Source organism: Protopterus annectens, chromosome 7.part0 (assembly GCF_019279795.1).
Source record: "Protopterus annectens isolate FY-2018-M chromosome 7.part0, PAN1.0, whole genome shotgun sequence".
Lineage (NCBI taxonomy): Eukaryota > Metazoa > Chordata > Ceratodontiformes > Protopteridae > Protopterus > Protopterus annectens.
This window is the reverse complement of record NC_056739.1, coordinates 1,713,754,238-1,713,764,845: the sequence shown is the minus strand read 5'-3', so window position 1 is coordinate 1,713,764,845 and position 10,608 is coordinate 1,713,754,238.

Here is a 10,608-nt window from a genome sequence, read left to right as displayed (position 1 = left end):
AAGAACTAGTTATAGATATGAATTAATTGTATTCAAGTAAGACTTTAGAAGCAACATAATGATTTTTAAATTCATACAAAATTAACCTCTAACATGAAGAATGTTGTCTCTATATTCGACACAGGATAGCAAAAATACTTTTATAGATTGTATTAAGTATACGATATGATGTCGAAATATCTAACTATGTGTAAATAAAATGGGTAATTTTATGTGGTAAAAACTGAACAGAGATTATGAACACAGCTGTATGAACATCACAAACAACAACAGAAAGAAGTTAGATACAAACATAACAAAAGCTGCACTAACAATGCGGCATGCTTTCAAGTTTATAGTCATAGATGAAATGAAAATTGACTATAGAGGTGGACCTAGGCAACTAAAAAAAGAAGAACTAGAGTTAGTGTGTGAAGTTAAACTTAATGCTTGCCGTGTCTGGTTTGGTTTGAATGACACTCAATCTCAAGTATTCTAAGACTTAGAAAGAAGTCTTAGAAGTAAACATTCAATAAATTGCAGTCAAAAAAAACTTTTAATTTCTTTTACAAATATATTTCTATTATACACTTTTTACATACACTTTCCTAAAACCTAAGGTAGCAACTTTTTATTTTTTTAAAAAGTAATTATTATATTTTTTTATTTTTATTATTATTTAGACAATAGGTGGGGTGAGGTTGGTGTGTTGGTGTTTGCCTTACAGGGGGCAAGTGCAGGGGGTTTGAGTCTCACAGGCTAATAATAACTTGAGAAGGCAGCTGCAAGTTGCAAGTTAGCCTAGCTTAATGAGAACCTATGAACTATAAGATATCTGATTACTGTTATATTGTGTTTTGTGTATTGTGTTGGTTGATGTATTATTATATACTATATTACTTCATTGTGCCTTTATGATCTGTATCATTTGGCTGAATGACTCAATTGGAACAACTGAGTTCATTTGACTTTTATTATTGAAGAAGAAGTCTTTTTTTAGTAGACTTAAAAAGCTTTAAAATAAACGGTTTTTATTTTAGCCCTTACTATTTTGACTACGTTTTTTAATTTCAAGTGAATTTTTTACGGTTTGGAGTTTCTGTTTGTTGGACCTGATTTGTGTTCTATACAATATGATGTCTTTGCTAATTCTAGAAGTTCTAGTATTCATTCAAATGTTTATTTCATATATCACTGTTTATCTTATTGTTTTACTATTACTACATTAATGGATAAAGGAAATCAGGCAGAGTTTCCATTTACTCATTTTGAAAACTGACATTAATAAGGGAAAGGAAGGAGGGAGGGGTAAATGAAGAGGAAATGAAATAGAATGGAAAGGAATAAAAGGTAAAAGGTAAAAAAGGAAAAAAGAGTGAGAGTAAGAAGGAGAAGGGAAGAGAAGAGGAAAGGGGAAGTTACAAAAGTATGAACCAAAGAATAACAAAGAAAGAATAACAAGGGAGACAGACAGTAAAAATAAAAAGAGAAAATAAGTAAAAACAGGAAGGGAAGGAAAAGGGGGAAATTAAAGCATAGAAGAAGGTATTGTAATATTTATACATTTATTTGATTTAGCCTCTGGCTGACTAAAGTTGAAGATGATGCTGCTGTCCTGCTATTGTCCTCTTTGGTGAAGATACCTAGTAACCATGAACCTGTTATCAGTTTGCCATCCATTCCCTATTGCAATATTTCTAGCGTATCATTTTTTTAATGCAACATAGGCAATTTACTCCTCAAGGACGACAGGCACTTTATTTGTAGATGAAACAATGAAATATAAAGTTGTTTACTAGCAGCAACCTCTTTGTTAGTTACAGATTTCTTTAATGTGGAATTATTTAGATGACTTTTACTTCTGCAGAGATTGTGCATATTTACTGATACTGATGGATCGTAGAAGTTTGAGTAGACTTTTATGATGGAAATGTTCTCAACTGGGCAGTTTTGTCATTATTGGTGCATGCATTTTGTTTCATCGGTTACTGGAAAAATGTTCAAAACAATAAATTTAAAACACCCTCTAACAACTTTACTGTATTATACAATGAATATAATTTAATGCAATCAGGAATGTGTATCACACAACACATGTATGTTTTGTGTGCCAGAGGCCTATCATTTGAAAACAGCCCAAAGTTAATATTTATACTAGCCAAATGAATTTTCTTTGAATGTGGGTTTCAATGCTGTTTCAATGAATGTGAGTTTTAAGGGCAGAGAAGTTTTAATGCTAAGTGTATTTTCATTGTGAGACTGCATTGCTTTGTTTAGCAGATGTCTTAGTGTTTGTGCTGTAAAATGCAAAATAAAACTTTCAAATTAAATCCAAATCATTGTAGAAGTAAAGTAGTATGCACATTACAGTGTTTATGGTAAATGGGGCAAAATAGCCAAGTAATGGGACATTGGAATGGCTGCAGGGGGGAGGCTCCATTCTACCATGATTTGTGAGGGGGGAAGGGCAGAAAACCCAAAGACAGCCTCAGCTGAACTATACCATTCAACTGTCCAGATTTTCACAGAATGAATAGATTTTTGCTTCTTATTTTTGGTTTGTTCCTCATAAAATTTGTGGTTTTCTGGCAAATCATTTCTGAATTAAGTCACTAAACAATGACACACTGAATTTTAGACTTCAAAAACTTCAGAAAAATGAATGCTAAAGCAAGACTTGTTATTCTATCAACTAAGTTTATACAAAAGCAAATGTTAGTAGTGTTTGTATGTCATCCTGATATATTTGGCCTTGTCCAGATTTCCTGCATTAACAGGTTGAGAGGTATGTGCAAATAAATTGGAATTAGGCATATCCAAACCTCTCAACTGTCCCTGATTTTGGCTCAAAATGTTGTTCTCCCTCTAATAATCTCTCTTCAAAATGGAAATTTTGGAAGAAAACATGGAGGGTTTACAATTAATAAATAACTGTAATAAACAGAGTTATAGATTACTTTTATTTCAGAAATGCATGTAGATTCATGTATTTTTTTAGCTGCTCAAGTTAGCAGTATTAATATTAAAAAGCTGTCCCCTATTTGACAGGTTCCCAGCTGTATTGTATGGCTATTTTATATTTTTGCATCACATTTTTGGTCCATTTTTCATAAAATTGTGGTTTTCTGGCAAATTAGTGGCAAATCATTAAAGAGTGAAGTTAGAAAATAATGATATACATTTGAGTTTCAGATTTCATACCCTTCAGAAAATTTATACTAATGCAAGACCTATTATTCTATTATCTTTCTAAGTTTATAAGAGCAATATTTAAATATTGTCCATATTTTTGGGCCTTTGCCCCACTTCTATGTATGGCTTTGTCCAGATTTCTTGCTCTGAGGTTGAGAGGTATGACAAATGTGTCAGAGCCATCACAGTCAGCTAGAGATATTTCAAATTGTGACATACTTGTTGCACCCCACTCCACCATGTAGTGACTCTGGATGTGTCCAAGCAAGGTTCATAGATAGGTACTAGGCTATCTGCCGGAGGGGATTTATAAGCCTAGCCAGAGTGTGTCAGCTTTCACCATCCCATTGATTAATTAACTGAGCCTCTGTCAAGAAGAGCCAATGAAGTGATCCCAGGGGTGTATTTTCTGTTACCCATCCACTTGTCAAGGTTTCTCTTGAAGAGTGTTAGTGAGGGGCTCTGCCTAATGTAGTTAGGAATTTTGTTCCAAAGCATGGGGAGTCTCTGTGACAGGAATCTATCCCTCCAGCATGTTCTATTTATTGTTGTGGTGAGGTTTAGCTCACTAGAGTGAATGGCTCACAGTGACTTGGATTTATTTAGGTGGAGCATGTCATCAATTCTGAGTTGGACATGGCTTTGTAAGTCAGGCAGAGATCATCTCTGAGTAAGTGATATGCCACTTGAGTACAGCTGGAGTTTTTCTAGTCGGGCTGCATAGGACATATGTCTGAGACCAGTAATCCTCTTGGTGAGGTACTTTTGTGGTCTTTCCAGCTGTTGGAAGTGTTTTGTGAGGTACATCCCAAACGGAGCATTGTACTCTATGATAGGTCTGATGAGTGACGAGTAGAGGGGCACTACAACCTCTTTATTTCTAGATGCGAACCATTTAGTAATTAGATGGGCTACATACAAGGATTTCCTAACTACTTTGGCAATATGATTGTCAAAGGAGAGATTACTATCTACCTGCGTCCCCAGATCTCTTATTACCTCTTCTGTATTAAGTGGGCTGCCACCTATGTGGTAATTCATGGGTGTTTTGTTTTTCCCAAACAGGATGTCTATGCATTTTTTTGGCATTTAGCTTGAGATCATGACTTTGACACCGTGTCCGTCTCAGTAAGGCCCTCTTGGAGAATGTCTGTGTCAGTCAGAGAGTCAATTATGGCTCCCAGTTTGCAATCATTGGTGAACTTAGTTAGCCATAGCCCTCCTGTGTTTGCCTGTACTTCTGAGAAGTATATGCCGAACAGTAGGGGTCCCAAGACTGAGCCTTGTGGGAAAACACTTGTGACTGGTTTAGAGTCGGACCTGGAGCTCGCTATTCTTACCGTGTGAGTTCTGTCTGTAAGCCAGTTGGCAACCCATCTCATGACGTAGGGGTTTATATTCAGGCTGGTGAGTTTTTCTGTAATTCCCAAGTGGGGAATGGTGTCAAAAGCCTTGTTGAAGTCAAGGTAGGCTGTGTGAACTACCTTCCCCTCATCTATGGCCTTGGTGACTGTCTCGAAGAAGTCAACCATATTTAGTAGGCATGATCTGCTCTTAACAAAGCCGAACTGGGTTGGGTCAAGTGTTTGGAGATTCCCAATGTCTTTGTTAATGAGTTCCATGATGATGCGCTCCATGGCCTTGCAGACCAGGCTAGTCAGGCTTATGGGGCGATAGTTACCAGGGTCAGTTTTGGCCCCTCTTTTGTGGAGTGGAATAACCGTTGCTGTGCGCCATTCTATGGGCACATAGCCTGTGGAGAGGATGAGATTGAACAGTGTGTTTAGGTGGGGGGTTAGTTTGTTCTGTAGTTTATGTAAGATGCAGCCTGGGACACCATCTGGCCCCATTGATGCTGTGCTTTTGGCTTTTGAAAGGGCTGTTTTCACCTGTGCGTCTGCGATTTCCAGGGCACTACACTTTTTCAGTTTTGTTGTGGGCCCTTTCGGGGGTGAGAGGGGGTGAAGTTTGCACTGAATCTATCTGCCAGGATGTTGGCAATATCAGTGGGTTCACTATATTTTGTGCTATTTTGCACTAGCTCAAAGCATATCTGTGAGTTGCCACTTAGATTCTTGACATAGCTAAAGAAGGCTTTGTGGTTATCTTTCGAATCCTTGGCTATTCTTCTTTCAAAGTTAACCTTGGAGGATTTTATGAGGGACCTTAGTTTCTTACTGATACTGATCAGGGATGTCTTTCCTTCTTGGGGTTTGCTTATTTTCTGAACCAGTTTCCTCCTTCTATTGTATAGCCTGTTTATGGCAAGGGTCCACCAGACTGGTTTCCTTCTCTTAGGGAAGTGACTCTTGGTTTTGCTAGGGATGGCATGATCCATGCATCCTTGTAGGTGCTCATAGAGTGCATTTGTAAAGGTTTCTGCATCTTGGGCAGTGTTATCCTTTAGTGTGGGGGCTGTGAAACTTACCACCTCTGTCTTAAGTAAGGTGAAGTTTGCTTTAGAAAAGTTTTTTACTGTGGTTTCCTTAGTTGGGGGTGGTGTTGGGGTGTGGACATCCAGAGTGATTAGTTTATGGTCTGATCTAACCAGTGATGGGTTGACCTCTGGTGTGGAACACCTGTCACCCATATTGGTGATGACCAGGTCCAATATGTTTTCACCTCTGGTAGGGGAGTTTACCAGCTGATACAGGGCATTTGAGTTGATAAATTCCAGGAAGTGCTGGACCTGGGAGTTTGTACTTGAGTAGTTTTCCCAGTTAACAGTAGGGTAATTGAAATCACCCAATATCAGGGTGTTCGGTAGGACCTTCATGTTTTCCAGTGTCTCCAGAAAGGTGGAGTGGTGGTCCTGGGTCATGTAGCGTGATCTGTAGCAGGCCACAATTTGCATTGCAGATTTGCCTGATGTTAGTTGCACATGGATGATCTCGGAGGTATCATGCTGCGCCACTAACCTGGAGGTGTAGGTATCCTTAATGAATATGGATACACTCCCTCCTTTTGTGTTTTGTTCCATGTTTTGTGGTCAAAATGTGTGGTATGAGTTGTAGCCCGGTAGTGCTGGGGTGCACTGTGGAGCCTTGAATCAGGTTTCAGTTACTGCACAGATGTTGACATTCTACATACTGAGGAGTGCTTCGAGCACATGCATTTTGAGATTTAAACTCCTGGCATTGAGTAGCATAACCCTCATTTTTTTATTTGTGCATTTTATGGAGGTGGGTTTGACTTTTGTGCCTTGCCTAAAAAGGCACTATGGGGGCAGCAAGAGCCTTGGCCAGTATTCGAAAGCCTAGGGATGACAGGTGCAAGCCATCTCTTGTGAAGCAACGAGGCCTGTCGAGCATGTCATCCCAGGCTCACAGACACTGGATCCCCTGTGAATGACACCAGAAGCTTAGCCAATTGTTGAAATTGATCATTTTTTCTTTATACTGCAGTGTCATTCTTGGTGAGGGCAGGATGCTACTCAGGGTCAGGGTCATACCTGCCTGGGCTACATGATCAGAGAGCTCTTCCATGTCTCTTTTCATGTAGTGCAGGGAGGTACGTCTCAGGTCATTCACACCAACATGAACAATGACAGAGTCATATTCGTACTTGTACTGCAAGGAGCAGTTATGCAGTGTAAGTGTGCATATTATCCAAGGTAGGCACAAGTACTACAGTGGCTTTTCATCTGGTCTTGATTTTGCAGAATGTTCTGTTTTTCTGTCATATTTTTATACTGTTGATTTATGCTTTTTATTATTCAGAAAGTGCATGTTGCTCTGTGTTTAAGTAGCAATGCTTTAATGACCATCAGGTAAGCTTGTCTGAGATTGTAAGATGCAAGTAAGCTTTAATAAGCATACTGTTAAAGAAGTGCCAACATTGAAAGCCTTTCTGTTGTTGCCATGCAGATAATACTTACATAACTAGGTAATGTATAAGCCTCGTGTATTGAAAAGCATATTACAGTATTTGTAATAAAGGACAGGATTACTGTATTTTAAGAAGCTCATTACCTTTGTTGGAGACTTGCAGTCATCTTTGCAGGCTTTACCCGTAAACTAAACAGAATGCCAATATATCATGTGTGGTCCATAACCTGTGCAGTAATCCTTTAAGCAATTTATCTTGAGCTTGTTTCTTGTTTGCTGTTCGTTTTTTTTTACTTTGATCATGTTTTCCCCATGAAACAAGTAGATAGTTATCAGGCAGCAGGTCTTTTTTGGATAAGAAACATTTTTACAAGTGGGGGTATCACAGAGATTGCTACTTTCAGCATGTTACTTGGTACTTTTTATAAAGTTGAATATAAATTATAATTAGAACTGCAGTGGAAGGATAAGTGGTTTGAGTTGAGTGCTGCTTGTTTTTCTTATACTTGATTTTGACTGTCATTCCAGTAATGTATTTAAAAAGTTATTTATTTTTTTCATGCCTCACAACCTTTTTGTTTCCATCTAGCTATTAAGTAAGCTGTCATGCAGCCAATGCATTGAAATATTTTTTCTTCTGCACTTCATTTTGTCTTGATTGGACTCTCATAATGACTGTTGTGAAACCAGGGCAGCGTATTTAATTAAAGTTCCATTTTTTGTGGTTTTGAGCATAGCTCCTCCCCTTTCTAGTTGGCCGCACCCCTTCCTATTTTCCCCACCCATTCAGCTGTCTCCTTCACCTCCCCCTTTGATTTGAAGTCACCAGCCGCCACTGAAGTTAATTATAAAGTTTAGCCTCTCTGCTTTCAAAATCAGAGTAGTTGTTGTGTCTTTCGGCTTTTCCCAGTCAGGGGTCACCATAGTGAAACTCCAGTCCGCTAATGATTGGCAGTTGATTTTTACGTGCTGAGTTGCCAGCCCTGATGCACAACCTTCAACGAAGGTATGCCCATTCACGCATGTCTCCATGCAGAAGACGCTCTAGCTGAGAGTCGAACCGGTCAGCGTCTTACTGTGAGGCGACAACGCTACTGCAGCACCACAATCGTGGATCAGAGTAGGGACATTCAAAAATCGTACTACGGAGTCAATACACATAGTTCCAATGTTTTCATAGTTTCACATGGCCTAAAAGACCATTAAAAATGCAGACTTCTTAATCATATACACATTTCTTATTTCCCATATACATATGTAATTTTTTTTATTTTTTTCTCTAATTGTTAATAGTAATACATTGCAGTAGATTGATATTACCGGAGTCAAATATGTGCCATGTTTATTTTTTCTATTGATACCAACATTAAACTCCTCTATCCTGTGTCCTAACATTAGTTACTTCAGTTGATACCCATATTTCTCACTCCAAAAGTCATGCTCTCCTGCCTAAGAAGTGCTTCTCTCTCGGTAACCTGTATAAGCAGTAAACACATTAACTTGTTGCAATGTATTAGAGTATGTCATGTGATTAATCTTGTGACCTTTTTAATATATTATTTTGGCAGCACATAAAAATACTCTGTCATACTAAAATTAAGGAGACTCCATTTGCTTCAATTCATTACACAAGTAATTTAATATTTACAATAGATATGCATCCTACACTGTACTGTGAAAGGATTTTACCTTGAAAATAGGTATAACGATACAGTTATGTGAAAAAAGTGTTTGTGAACACCTAAACCTACTTAGCCATTTTACAGCACTATTACAAAAATAGAAGGACAGATCCATTTGTAGGGTGATGAAATCTTCAGATAAGCATTTTTGCAAAATGACAAATAATCATCAAATGATGGTGGAAATGTATGGACTACACAATTTAGTCAGATTTAATAAATAATGCAAACTACAAGTACAATTGTGCATTATTCCTAAACCTGTGTAACAACACATTTAGTCAAAAGATGACAGTAACATGCCCGCAGAGTCTGTATTCTGTTAGACCAGTGCATATGTAAATGTTAACTCAACATACCTGTTGGTCTACATATGCTTTTAGATACTGTATGCTCTATATTCTAACACTGGCATCTGTACATATGCAGAAAGGAGGTGACTTTTTTAATGGAGGGGTTCTTGCATTAAATCAGTTTATCAGTTTTAACAGTGCTAGCTGATGCTGTCAACAACTTTAACATATTGTGAAGATCACGTGTTACCAACAGAGAAAATTAGGCAAACAAGCTGCGCGTAAAGAAAAGTAACAACTGGATAAATGTTTCTTATATCCTTTAATTTCCCTTGCATTAGGTGCAGTAAGCAAAAAATATAACGTGTATAATGTGAAATACTGTGTGTGCTTATCTGAGTTAAAGAATAGTGGTAAATGTTATAGTTACATTCAGTTTATTCTCTTTAGCATGTTTTCTGTGAACTATAGCATATATAGAAAGATAGGGGCAATGGAGCAACTAGTGATGTCCAGCACACTAATGTGCAGCTATTTTGGTATGACTCCAAAAAGCACCAGTCACGATATATAGTAGAACCAATGATCTAGAATGGATGTTAGACTGATGTCTCACTCCAGGACTGTGACTGCTGTTTTATTCAGAGCTGAGCTCCTGCTGATCCAATCAGTAATCAGAAAGGAAGGAAGGAAGATCATTGTCCAGAACAAACTACTGGATCAGAAACGAAAATTTACAGTGAAATACAAATATTCCCACCCAAACTGAAGCACTTCAGTATGAGTTTGAGTGCCATGGACTTTTATGCTACTTTTGCCCCAGGTCTCCCAGTTAATGTCATGAGAGTAATATTTAACTGATTAGACATTTAGTGAACCAGTAATGTACTGGCGGCATGCCCTGGAGTATGTCAGTTGCATCATTCAAGTTTTGCAAAGATGAAAATAGCTTTCTATTCCTCACACTAGCTACACTTCTAACAAAGAGCCCTAGCAGACTTCATTACTTGCACCACACAAAATGGAGAGCAGCATTATGAGTGGACTGTGGCCTCCATTTTTTCACCTTGGATATGGGTGGGGGGCATGTGTGCATCTACCAATTAGATGACCATGTGATAAATCATTACCCACAAACCAGTGGTATATATCGCATACCACTTTTGGGAAGCAAGGGAACTGCCAAGATGATGTACAGACGCATTGTAAATAGTATATGCATTGCACAACACCAGCTGGCAGTTTAAGACTTGGAAAAACTACTGGGACTTGATAACCATAAGGGTGCAGTCAATGGACCCGGAAACCTCAGGGAAACTACTTTGGTGATGAGTTGCAGTATACAAAGGTAAATGTGTGTGTGTGTGTGTGTGTGTGTGTGTGTGTGTGTGTGTGTGTGTGTGTGTATAACCTGAAAACAGACAGCATGTGAAAATGACAAAGCCCCGTAAAAATGATAAGCTTCTGAAGGCGTTAAGGTGTAAACATGCATGAATACGTGTCTTGAGTTCAAAAATCTGTTTTTGTCAATATTTCTCGTAACCTTAAGAGTTTGGGGGTTGGTCTCCCGAAGGTACTATTTTAGTTTATTAAGTACCGTTCGTGCATTTGAGCAATGCTCTAATGGCTGGCGGT